This window comes from Pleurodeles waltl, chromosome 8 (assembly GCF_031143425.1).
Source record: "Pleurodeles waltl isolate 20211129_DDA chromosome 8, aPleWal1.hap1.20221129, whole genome shotgun sequence".
In the NCBI taxonomy this organism is placed as follows: Eukaryota; Metazoa; Chordata; class Amphibia; order Caudata; family Salamandridae; genus Pleurodeles; species Pleurodeles waltl.
In genome coordinates this window covers 483,161,901-483,176,378 of record NC_090447.1, presented here as the reverse complement: position 1 = coordinate 483,176,378, position 14,478 = coordinate 483,161,901, and positions in this window count along the sequence as shown.

Sequence of the window (14,478 nt, the reverse complement as noted above, 5' to 3'; positions counted from 1 at the left end):
ATTCTAGCACTTAACTTATTTTGCCCAATCAAAATGTTTTTCATTTTATACATACAACTATTTCGATCTTCAATACATGCGGAAGCAAAGTTGGCCAACACTTCATGTAATTGCTATTTTTGTACACCCAAAGTGCTATACAAATTTAGATAAATAAATGCAATACATATTGAATTGGGATATTTTACTATGTTAATGAGCTAGATAACATACTAGAGTTTCTTGGGGCTACAGATAAAAGCTATGTGGGTATTTTATGAAGAAAGGTCAGAAACATATTTTACCTGATTTTATGGCTGTCTCAAACTTTAACTAAGGTGATTCTCTGCAAGGGTGTCTGGATAAGGTGTTCCCAACCTTTCCTGTTGCAAATCACAATGATCTACCCTTTTCTACTACTATCTTATGATTTGTAGTAGCTAAAGTGAAGCAATGTACCAATTAGAGGCTGAATCCTGATGACATTTGTATAGAGAATACCATGTGATTTTTCGAAAAACTGCTCTGTGTACAATGGCCATTCCTTTGAACAGAATTCTCTTTTCAACTGGGAGCCAAGGTCGAGCCTTTCAAGTGGATTCTCTCTTAACTATCCCTGTGACAGCAGAACATTGGACTAACTGTATTTGACCTATGTTCTCGATGGAGCAAAAAGTAAATGTTGTTACCATACAACAGTTGCAACTGAACACGTTTGTTCACAACCAGAAAATGTGATAAAAAATTCAGCCAACACAAATCTCTCAAAGTTGGGATTTGTTTTTTAAAAAAAACATTGTCCCATAGTTGAGGGATTTTTTGCATTTCTCAAGTCTGGGACTGAGCCGGAATGCATGCAGACACAGTCCGGAAAAAGCTGAGGGATATGGACTTTGAGGATTCTTCTAAAGAGAGAAGCATACTATGTACAGTAGCAAGGACCATGCTGAAAGTGTTTTGGTGATGGTTGATACAATAATAACTTTGCCATTGGACAAACCACCATTTTCTAATTGACTAAACGAGGTGGGGGTTGGAGACTGGCACGTATGGGTGTACAAGACAGTTCCTTTTTTGATAGCTGTCCCAGTAGCTCCCACTTCTAAATAAGACTCATTATCTTGATACATAAAGTGCTCTGAACACCACCATACCATTAGACAGCAATAAACACAGGTAGGTCAATGGCTATATTCCTGTGACTACCTGCCTGGTCTTTACTGGGCATCTAATGTCTCTGCTGTACAAAGGAACATCTAGTAGTCCATGTTGAACACTGGAGAACCACTCACCTTCCTAAACTCAGTTCACCATCAAAGAATGTCCCAAAAGGAGACACTGCCCACAATCCATAACAAACACCTTTGTCAAAAAACAGATGTGTCCGAACTGCGGCTGGGGGAACTCGCCCCTGCACACATACATGCAAACAGTGCTCATCTAATGCCACCCAAAGACCAATGCAGTGCCATACAGGAGATATAATTTCAGACGTCCAAGTAAGTATAGCACTAGCAGAAGGACACAACTAGCTGTGGAATGGAAATATCTAACTTAGTTTTGATCTTCCATATGAAGATAAATATAAACTGAACTTTGATTAATTTATGGGCAGGTGGATGCTTTATAAGGGTGGTTATGCAGTAAGTGAAATGGCAACACTGGCATGTATCATCTACCATTTAGTGCCATAGCTCAAATGGCAATATAATTATTAGTCAATTGAACAAACAACACTAGGCATTCATTTCTATAGCACACTGAAAGAACTGTCACTTTGCCCTCATTATTATCCATTTCATTGGTATTCGCTTAGTTTTGGAATTGCAAATGGCTGACTCCACCAACTGGTATTCAAACAGTGACCTGCAAGTGTCACACATATTTCAGTTAAAAAAACATAGTAAATGTTTGATGCATTACACCGTCATTTTGACAATAACGTCTGTCAAACTTTTAACACATTGACAGGAACCAACGTGTCAGCGGTTTCTGCCAATGTTCAGACTTATCCACAAGGCTGGCAGAAACTCTAAATTTGACCGGCAGAGCACTAAAATACTCTGCCCTTCCAAGGGACTTACCTGCCCCTGCCAAAATCTAAATCTGCCTTTCGAAGGCCTTTTATTATCATCAAGTTTACTAATGCAGTATTTGTGGACAAATAGGTTTCTACATATATCAAACTGATTGTCAGCTATTAAGTAAAGATCAAGATTAAACCACTGTACCAGATCTCTGTCTTCAATCTCAGCGCTGATGTCTACCTTTTTGGTATGTTCGTTTAGTTTATATAGTGACAACAAACAAATACTCTATTTGGAATTTCTCATGACACTGCTGTGAATTCATAGATTTCCTTCCTAAAAATGACTAACACATTCTCTTCTGTGATTCTCTCTCTGGGAACCTCCACTATAACTCAATCTTCTCTCTTTCTGGCCCAAATGATAGCATTTAAATTTCTTCTGAAATTATTGTTACAAAAGAGTGCGTCACGTGTAACAGTGCACCATACGTTGCATCTAGATAAAGAGCGGAACATTTCTCAACGTATGTCTTTCTAACTAGGTTGTGCATCTTAGTATAGTGAACTGGCAGCATTCCAGAATAATGGAAAGTACTGTCACACACCTATTTTGTAAAAACAAACCAAGGAATGTCCCTTCAAAGTGAAAGCTTTTTTTTACTCCGCATGGATCAAGGGTTTGCAGAAGACTAAGGGGCATATTTATACTCTGTGCTGAAATAGCGTCATCGTTTTTATGCTATTTCAGTGCAAATGTAACTCTGTATTTATTTTTTGACGCTAGACCCGTCTAGCGGCAAAATATTGGAGCTAAAGGCATTTTTTGCCTGTGGAAAACTACCTTGCATCAATGAGATGTAAGGTAAGCATTCCTGGGCAAAAAATGACTCTAAGACCCTTGCGCCTTATTTATCCTCCCGTGCAAACATTTTGCACAGGAGAGAGGCGGGCCTAAATAATGGTGCTAAGCTTGCTTAGCGCCATTATTTAACGCCTGGGTCAGAGCAGGCGTTAGGGGATCTGTGGGCTAATTTTCATGGTGGAACACCATGGAATAGGTCCACAGGTGCCCTCCCCAGGCCCCAGGGACAACCCCACCCACAGAGCGGAGGATGGGGGACCCTATCGCAGGTAAGTACAGGTAAGTATTTATATGGCACAGGGTGCAATGGCCATGCCCAGGGAACCCCTGTACCCTGTGCTGGCCATTGGGGTGGTGGGCATGACTTCTGCCTTTTCTAAGGCAGGAGTCATGTGGCCTGGCAGGTTTAGTGCCATAAAATGACGCTAATCAGGTTAGAGTAATCTTTTTTTTACTGTAATTAGCCTAGCATCATTTTTTGGTGCTAAACACCCATCTCTCATAGCACCACCGCCACCCGCATAACGTAAATAGTTTTGACGTTAACCCACCCTTTGCGCCAGATTGCGCCATTCCATTAATATGTCCCCTGGCTAGCGTCCTGGAATGGCGCAAGCTAGCACTATACTTTTTGACGCAAACCTGCGTTAGCGCAGGTTTGCATCAAAAAGTATATATCAGGCCCTGAGTTTTTGCTTGACTGTTCTTATGCTTTACGTCTTTAACAACAATCTGAGTTTGTCAATTGACTCTTGTCTTATGTTACAGATATTACTGCACTGCCACTCAGTAACAGGATCTGGAGAACATCCCTAAATATATCTCCTATGTTACTTAGCAGCAATGTATCCTTTGGAATTGTTACCTCTTCTTTCACTTCTCATGCATTAAAATAACTCTCAACAGCAAAAAAGAAAAATTATGCTGCTGGTAAGAGCTCTCTTCATTAAAAAAGCTCCTCTACTGGAAGTATGTTTCCTCAAACAGTCAGATTTGTTTATAGTCTGCCCTAGTCTGCACTTTTATTTATGAACTCACTAGCCTGTCTAAAGTGTTCATCATATTGAGAATGAATATAAATAACATTCAGTTTAGAGTAAATGACTTCTCTAAGAGGTTTTCTACAAACTATTTCTGGCTATGTCTAGCAAGTCTCCTATTTACCTGCTTCACAGACTCCATAATGTTCATTAAAATCCTACTGCAAAATAACTTTTCACTAATCTCTTGAATTTCTTGCTTCTTACAATGGTGTCCTAATTTCTAACTTTGGACACATTCTTGCATTTTCCTAATCTACCTTGACTGTTCTTGATTCTGCTACTTTTCTCTCCCCAAAAGCTTAATGCCTTACTTTTGGTTTTCCTGCTAAATTTGCAATGACATCTTTGTTATAAACTTATCTTACCCAGATTACATTTGGTATTTAGTTATCTGGCTAAATATTGATATTTTCTGTATTGAAGTCTTCCTTCAGAACAATCGTGACATTGTCCTCTTTTTTTCTGCAGTTTTGTTGGTGTAGTCTTTTGTAAAAAATTGGAATTATGAGTAAATAATCAACAGTTTCACACAACATAATTTAAATAGCACATATGCTTAACAACTTTACCTATAGTGTTTAAAATATCACCACTGTACAGTAGTTTAGCTTCATAGGTCTGGTCACAGAGTCATTTAGCACCTATTTTCTTCTAACAAAAATAAGTGGTTTTCATCCATGTTCTGCACTGGTACTGTCTAGAATCTTCCTTTGTTAGAAATTGGTGGAGTGAAGAGAGAACATAAAAGTGAAGAACATGAAAAATAATGGGTATGGTACTAGAAATTAAGGGAAAGTTATTTTGGAAAGAAAGAGACAGTAGAGGAGAGGAGAGACGAATAAAGAACAAGTCATAGATTGGATATGGAAAGGAAAGAGAGGATTTAAAGCACAAGACAGAGAAAAAAAAAAGCATACACCTACATTGAACACATTTACCTTCCTAAATTTTCAACTGCATTCCAGTCAGTGAGTCCTAACTAACGATGATACACTAAAGTTATCAAAACCATTCCATATGACCACTAATGTTGTAACTGAATAATATATGCTATTATTCTGCACTAGTTAAAGAACGAAGGGCCTGATTTAGATCTTGGTGTTCTAACTGCAAGTCTGCATCGACAGCGGACCCAAGAAGACCATCAAGGTGATGGTGTTCCGCCCGCTGTATTTAGATGTATTGAGGCTGAGCTGCTGAGCCGTCACAATGGAGTGCTCTTCCTAGCCATCAGGGCACCGGTTCCTACCACCTGTATTTAGATGTTATAGCTCTGCAGGTGGAGGGAGGACATTGCTGGACCTGATGGACATTGGACAATGGAAGTGGCAGCAGGAATAGAGGTAAGTCTCACACATAACAACACTCACTTGAGTTCTGCATGCAACAACACAGCAGACTACACAAAATACACAAAAACATCCATGCCATACGCAAGTGGCACACATGCTGACATAACCATATTACCTACCACAGCTCTCTCCACCTCACCCAGCCAATCGCACCACACACACACATACACATACTGACTCATACACACAACTCGAACCACAACATGACAGGTACCGGGCCTCTTGCAATGTGCACACATCAGCACAGTTGACAATTGTAAATGTACTCTCATTGTGGTGCCAGCATTCATTTGATGATGAATACTGACACCATAATGACAGTTGTGTATGTGTCCGATACGTGAGGTGTACCAGAGCGTCCCCAAATGTGTCTGACCCTCCTGTGTACTCAAAATATGCATGTCACAGTCATTTAAAAAATGACGGTGACATGTATATGTCTGAAGTGGTCCTGTGCCCATGTGCAGTGAATCCTCCAATGTACACAGTCAATCTAGGTTGCCTACCTTTGTGTCAGAGATGGGGAGGTTGTGTTTTCCCTGTGGTCCCATGGCATCAGAGAACAGGGGGTCCTGTCCTGTGGTGCCCAGCCAGAAACTGAAGTAGAGTTCAGAGAAAAGATTAGTTTCAGCCCCTTCCACCTCCCCAATCCGCCAAGTCATAAGTGGAGGTCGTATCACCACATTTTGCTTGGCAGTTTGGCACATCCTAATCTGCTCACTGGTAAGTGTAGCTGGAGTCCCATCGTCAGCCACTCTTTCCTATGGCACCTTCATGGAAGATGGGAATCCCTGTCAGAATCAGCAGGACTGGGGCTAGTTGAAGTCTATGAGATCACCAACATCTACATCGGGTGAGCGGACCAACAAGACTGCAGGCATTTTTTCCATCGGAAAACTGGCGGTGGAAGCATTACCGTCAAGATCTAAATCAGGGCCTAAATAATCTTACAAAAATGTTCGATAGTGCCTACTGTCTTTGCTTTATACCATATTTTTGGCACATAATGATATCCCACACTGTCATAGAAGCATGTCAATCACCCTACTTTGCCATCATTCCTCTCCACCAGTGTTCAAGAAGATCTTCCTCAAGCTTTTTTGCTATGACCCAAGTGACTGCATGGGTAATATAAAGAAAAAAGAAACAAGCACAAGACAGGAAAAATGATGGATACAGTAGTAGCAAGCGTGGTAAAGTAATTTAGGAAACAAAAGGAAAGAACAAGAGAGGAAGCAGAGCACAGAAAAAACGTATGATTGCCTGCGGAACTGAACGTGACAGTATAAACCACAGTCCACAGAAGACAACAAAAACATGGCCATATATTGGACACTTTATACTTGTCTCCAAAAGCAGTTAATCATTTACCTACCACTGAAGATACAATAAGCAGATCCAAGCTTCCCATAAATTCACTCATACTAATTCATGCCATCATTCTATAAATATTTAAATTTCACATACACTTTAAAAAAATTCCTATCATTCCTATAGTCTGAGCACAATACATAAGACAGAAGTCTTGTTCAAAGGATGAGTGAATGTATATTACATATCAATCGCCAAAATTGCCCTTCCAAATTTACAAAGTGGTGCAATGCATGCATTGCACCACTTTGTAACCCTTTTCGCTACATTATGACTGAGCCAGGCATAATGTATGCTTAGGGGGAATCCCCCCATTAGAAGGGGACAAAAAAATGGTGCAAAGAAATCTTTGTTTGTTTGTGTCATTTATTTAAGCACTTTTAATGCCTGTTCAGGTGTTAAAAGGAGGCATGCCATTGTTTTCAATGTTTAGCATCAAAAATTTTACACTAATCCTGCAAATCTCCAAACTAGCATCCAAAATGTGGATGCTAGTTTCCCTAAATACTGCCATGGTGTGCCGTATCTTAGATACTGCGCACACATGGCGGCTTTAGGGGGCGCTAAGCTGCGCATGAAAAGTGGTGCTGAACTGGGTGAAGCGCCACATTTCTTAAATCCGGGCCTTAATTTCTTTTTGGGGGTGGGGGCTGTGCAGCACTCCTCCCCAGGCCAATCTCCACCCCATGGACCCCAATCCCATGGGGCCAATCCTAATTATTAATTTTATGGGGGGATGGGGCCAGGTGTCCCCCTTCCCCAGGGCTGATCTTGGCCCCGGGGAACCAATCCCCCAGGACCCGGTCTAAACATTAAGGGGCATATTTATACTCCGTCTGCGCCGATTGTGCGTCAAAAGGTTTGACGCACAACCAGCGCAAACGTTGCCCCGTATTTAAACTTTGACGCCTGAGCTCGCGGACGACAAAATTCCGCTGTGTGCGTCATTTTTGGGATGCGGCAATCTGCCTTGCGTTAATTATATGCAAGGTAGGCGTTCCTGTCCCAAAAATGGCTGAAACGGCCATGCGTCGTATTTATGCTTTCAGCAAAAATGACGCACGGCCGGGAGGCGGAGCCAGAAAATGACGCACAGCCGGATTTGCGTCAAAAATTAACGCCTGGGTCAGGGCAGGCGTTAAAATAGGGCAAACACACCTGTATTTAATCAGAAGACACAGAACAAACTGCAGAGCAGCAGAGCAGCAACAGGGAGACATGGAGGTGATTCTAATCCAGCATGCACGCAGACGCAGAGCCCAGCAACAACAACAGCAGCTACAACAACACCAGCAGGGACCCCAAAGGCAGCGCAGAAGGCAGGAGAGGATATTCCGCCCAAGAACAACCCTTCAGGGCCTCAGGGAACACGACATCATACAGAGGTACCGGTTGAACTGGCAGGTCATTCAGCAGCTGCTGCGAAACATTGAACAGCAGTTGGCCCCCACTTTGGTGACACCCCGCACCATCCCAACAGAAACAAAGCTGCTTGCCGTACTTCATATGCTGGCAAGTGGCTCTTTTCAAACAACTGGTGCCCTGGTTGGCGGAATATCACAACCATCATTCTCCGTCTTTTTGCCCAAAGTACTGGACGCCATCATTCGACTGACACCCCGCCACATCTGCTTCCCTACCACACTGCAGAAGCAGCAGGAAACTAAACAGGGTTTCTACCTCATTAGTGGCTTCCCACACGTCCTTGGTGCAATCGACTGCACACATGTACGCCTTGTGCCACCTGCTGCAACTGAACACCTCTACCGCAACAGGAAGCACACACATTCCATCAACGTGCAGGCCATAGTCGATCACCAAGGATTGATCACCAACATCGTGGCTAAATATCCTGGGAGTGTACATGACTCATACATCTTCCGTCACTGCACCATCAATCAACACTTCCAGGATGGACGGTATGGCAATGGACTACTTGTTGGTAAGTACAAAAACCTACTTATATACACACTACACAGCAACCCTCTAGGACACACAACACATACACCACAACAGCAACATGTCAACAGGAACTGAGGTCATGACATCGCTAGCCATGTTTCTTAAGTCACCATTGAACCTGTCACACATCGGAATTTACTGTACAGCCTAATGTGAAGACGTCAATTAGTGTGGTTGCCTAAATGTCACCTTGCAAATTGTAAGTGTCCCAATGACCTTTACATTAATACATTGCCTAAGTCTAAAGGTATGGGATGTCCAGGGTACTTTCATATGAACGTGTTAATAACACTTTCAATTTTAACTGTGCATGGAGCTATCATCTCACCCCCAGTGAAGACACATGGACACCAGTATCACAAGTCACAATGCTAGGGAGGGCACACTGTACTGAAAATCCCAAAACATACTGCTGACAAACGGTTAGCAGACAAACACTTGTTCAGCCAAGGAAACAACACAATGCAGATGGTATAGCCTACAAGCATAGGATGTCACATTAGTACACAAAAGAGTCACAGACAACACAAGACAACTACTGCCAATAAAGGTCTTTTCAATAGTGCCATCTACATCAACATGATCCCATTCATTTTCTCTTGCAGCTGATCAGGGGTATGGCATCCAGCCATGGATTATGACACCATTTGGCAACCCGAGTACAGCTGCAGAGCGTGCATACAACGAGGCCCATAGGAGGACACGCAGCATTGCCGAGCGGACCTTCGGCATCCTCAAGTCAAGGTTCCGCTGCCTCAACATCACTGGTGGTAGCCTCCTATATTCCCCCGAGATGGTCTGTAGGATCATCCTCACATGTGCAATATTGCACAACATTTGTATCAAAAGAAACATTCCCCTCCTGGAACCAGAGCCACACATGCCTGAAGAGGAGGAAGAAGAGGATGCTGGCCTGCAACAGGAGGGGGAACTACAGAACACAGCTGCTGGTATACGCAGGCGGCAACAGATTGTAAATAATTTCTTCTGAATATGATCACCTTCACCACTTTAGTTAACTAATGTAAATAAACACCTATTATAATCACCATATCATGGTCTGGCCATTCCTTTTTACACACCTTCATCTCTACTTATCAGAATAAGAGTGTTGCCTCATGGAGCATTGCTGAGATACTGAGTAGGACACGGAACATCCCAGAGCTTATGTGATGCCTAACATACAATGGTCACATACACACACACTCTTAATGACATATATCATGTACATATCTCCTTTGAAGGCCTATAGCAGAGGATCACAACTATTTCATACATACATGTTGAAAGCAAGGTCCAACGCAGCATATGGCACACAACTATGACACCATCACTCAATAAGGGGAAAACAAGCCTCATACATGAGGCAGTCAATGTGCTTTGGCATCACTAACAGGAATGTCTGACAAGACCCTTGACAGCAGTTAGTCCAACTGCATCCAATATTTGCAAGGAATATCTGTGACTAGAGTTCCATAGAAGCAGGACATAGACAGCACAAGTGCCACACATATGACATGCATTGCGCACATGACATTCCATGTACGTGTCAGGCCATTTCCTAACTCCTGACACACCCATGCACCTGGTCACAACCCACCTGTCGGAAGAGGTCCCTGGAATACTAAGATGTGTACCCTGAGAATACCTCCTCTACAAACACAGACCAACAATAGCAAACCAGTGTGCTACACCCTTTCCTAAGGTATGCCATTGTCAAAGAACATCTGACTGCAAGGACGTCAGGTCAATTTATACACTGTCTTCTAGTTTCAAAGCCCTGTTAGCACATGTAGATTGGTTCCCCTTGTGAAAATGTCTGTTGGCCCTTAGAATGCAAGTCTCACCTACAGGACTGGTGAGAAACAGATGCAGCCCACACCTGTGATCACCTCCATGCACACCACCCATTACAAAAAGCACTGCCCCTGATGATGCCTGGAACAGCATAGTAGTTGCCATTATGTCAAATACATCGTCAACCATTGATAGTAATTAAGCCGTGTAACACAGCCCTTGGGTTCATTTGTCACCTTCAAAAACACAGGACATACACAGATTGACATGTCAACTGTCTAGTTTGTCCTCCAAACAGTCTCAGTCAGACCACTGATTATGTAACTTGTCCAGTAGCTGGCTCCTGAATCATCTTGCATTCTGTCAGCCTGACTGGCAACTGTCTGTGCGTCACACTAAAGTATCCCTGTGTCTACATATGTACCACACTTGCGTTAGCAAACCTGCCATTCATCAGGGTGCATTGGGCATGGGCTTCTACCATGCATACACAAATACATTGTGTAGCATAATCTGCCTTTTAACTGTACCATTTGAGTTAAATCCTCTTGGAAATGCAAAATTCATGGCCCATCCCTTTTCTGGGTTGCATTTATGCATGAATGACAAAGTGTGACAGTGTCCCAGGGTCATAGGCAGGGCTTGGGTACGGGGCTTTCAGCACAACCAGCAACCTCTGATAATGTATATGACTAGTACACAAATGTCAGAACCATGACAGTTCACACACAGCATCACAGTGCGCACAACATAGTGATGGGCCGTGTGTGGTGAATAGCTGCGAGAATAAACAGCACAGAGGCTATGATGTTCCCAGATGCAGTGGGAAGTGTAGAGGCCAACCTGTGTACAAATGTTGTAATGACACCTGCCGGAACATGACACCTGAGACATTATCTCACTCAGCACACTAAGGTTGCCCTGTTGACTGTCTCATTACACGTCTTTAGTGACAGGGTGGGAGCATCCACATGTTGGTTCACATGTCCACATCTACTTTACTCACATTGATCAACAAAGGATACTCAGTAGTTACAAGAATAGCTGCCACTGACTCATGATGAGTCCTGGTCCGAACTGTGACAAATTACATCCCAAAAATTCTACAGGATCATCATTGGACCTGCCATTCATCAGGGGGCATTGGGCATGGGCTTCTACCATGCATACACAAATACAGTACATTGTAAAGCATCATCTGCCTTTTAACTGTACCATTTGAGTTAAATCCTCTTGGAAATGCAAAATTCATGGCCCATCCCTTTTCTGGGTTGCATTTATGCATGAATGACAAGGTGTGACAGTGCCCCAGCGTCATAGGCAGGGCTTGGGTACGGGGCTTTCAGCACAACCAGCAACCTCTGATAATGTACATGACTAGTACACAAATGTCAGAACCATGACAGTTCACACACAGCATCACAGTGCGCACAACATAGTGATGGGCCGTGTGTGGTGAATAGCTGCGAGAATAAACAGCACCGAGGCTATGATGTTCCCAGATGCAGTGGGAAGTGCAGAGGCCAACCTGTGTACAAATGTGGTAATGACACCTGCCGGAGCATGACACCTGAGACAATATCTCACTCAGCACACCAAGGTTGCCCTGTTGACTGTGTCATTACACGTCTTTAGTGACAGGGTGGGACCATCCACATGTTGGTTCACATGTACTTTACTCACATTGATCAACAAAGGATACTCAGTAGTTACAGGAATAGCTGCCACTGACTCATGATGCGTCCTGGTCCGAACTGAGACAAATTACATCCCAAAAAATCTACAGGATCATCATTGGACCACACACATGAACAAGACACCTATGTGCAAACGATCACTGGAAATATGTGGACACGTGCTGTCTTGTATGCTGGTCCACCTTAGCCACTTGATAGTTGGGGCTTACTTCTATGGCCTCAACTGTGGTGTCATCATACATATGAGATTCACCCTTGTCTGTCTGTGCAAACAACATGGTACCCACTTCCTCAATGCATGTGTATGACTCACTGTGGGATTCATCAACTAGTGCCTAGGAAGCTCTTACCAATACTCTAGGACATAGGATGTACAAATTGTGGACCTTTGACAGGAACATGTGTCTGCCATCCATCTGGTGCATGCTATGTCACATGTGGTGTCTACGTGACCCTAAAACATGGAAGTATACTTTGCGGGTGTTGTTACAAGTATGACTAACACATGCCCTTGCTCATTCCAATTTTTACTTGCATCTTAGGGTTGGACACATGGACGTCACATTCATACAACCAAATGTACCATAATGCTTAAAGTGATGTACACACACACCTGGTCAACCAACAAATTAGTTGTCAAAGCACACACTTTGAGCCAAAGGCAATTAGGTATTGTATATATGTGCGTCACATTGCTATCCTCTCCTTAGGGCAAACATGCACAATTTGTGCCATACATATATGTGGGCCACACTTATGACCATCTATGACGTCAGCCAACTGTAAACAAACTGTGAAGGGTGTAGTGGATGATGTTCCGCTGCAGTATGATGTCACACATGTGAACATACACCATCAACACCATACTGTCTTCAATTAGCCAATCTCTTATGTGTTCCAGATGTAAAATAACCAAAAAACAAGTAAAAATGCCCCAAACCAGTTAATGCACTGTAATTTTGACGTCCCTAGCGGTGTGCGTCATTTTTTGTTGCACAAAACTGTATTTGCGTCATTTCTTTTGACGCACAAGAGTGAAATATAGCCCGCATCCCGATATTTGTACAGTCCATGTATCATTATGTGGATGCGAATTAATATTCACGTCTATGCGTCAAAAAAAATGACGCAAATACAGTTTTGTGCAACAAAAAATGACGCATAATGCGAAAAAGGCGGGACTTTTCATTCAGGAAGTGATGTAATAGGATATCCTGTTTACAGATCATGTACAGTGGGTGTACTTTCACTTTCACTTTGCAGTCTATGATCCTTCTAGACTGTGTGGCTGTGTAGAGAGTGTTGTCCTGAGATTTTGTGCTGTTTTTGTCCAGTGTGCTATCTGTAAAGTCCTTTTGTGAAATAAATATTGTTTGTGTATACTGTAGTACTGTGTTTTGTCTACATTTGTCCATTTATCTTGTCGATTTATTGTTTGTGGGAGTCTGTTGTGGGTAGTGTTAATTTGGGGATAGTTGGGCTCTTTTAGTGTTTAGGTTTCCTTTTTTTCTGTCTTTTTACCCCTACTTTCACCCATTTCCCCTTTCTATTTCTTTTACCCCTATTCCTTCTCTTCAATTATAAGTATGTCTGGTAGGCCACGTCTTGGCAGGATGGGGGAATAGGAGTTGGGGGGCTTCATCTGGCTGGTGACACATTTCTTGCCGCTCATGATCCAGGCAGGGGGCAGGGTCATACAGGGGTACCTGACAGAGGCGCGCAGAATCCGGTGGGGAAAGGTGCTGCATCACCTGCAGCGTGTGTATGCCAGCCAGAGGAGTGACCACCAGCTGAAGCACCGGTGGGCTGACCTCATCACCAGGGAGCAGGATCTCTTGGACCACCTGGGAATCACAATTGGTGGCACTGTTGGTGAGTACGACTATTGTTATTGTGCACAAATGAATGCTCTGTAGTGACATCAGTGGATTAGTGCAATGTCTGTCAGCTAACTTGATGACTGTGTGTAATTTCGGGGACATATACGGGGATCATTGATGCACTATGGCAAGGATCACAATTGCTAGCTGTCAGGTAGCACGTGCTCTGCAAACTTACAGGTAACTTTACCATGAAAGAAATTGGTGCGCCCTTTCTGCCAGCACAGCTAACAAAATAGGAGCCAATCATGTCTATATAGGGTATTATTGACAGAGAAGTACAGATGTATCAATATTTAGGCCAACTCTGTTGACGCAATTGCTAGACTGACTTTAGAATCACTACATGATGCTGAAAATGAGTGCTGCCTTCACGACAAATTATAATAGCAAAGTGGCTCAAACATTGGTCTCATTTGAGTCTGGTGAGTGTGGAAGGAAAGCGTTCACAGAAGTACTATGAATGTGTGGGATTATTGTGTTTCTTAATCTTTTAGGATAAATGT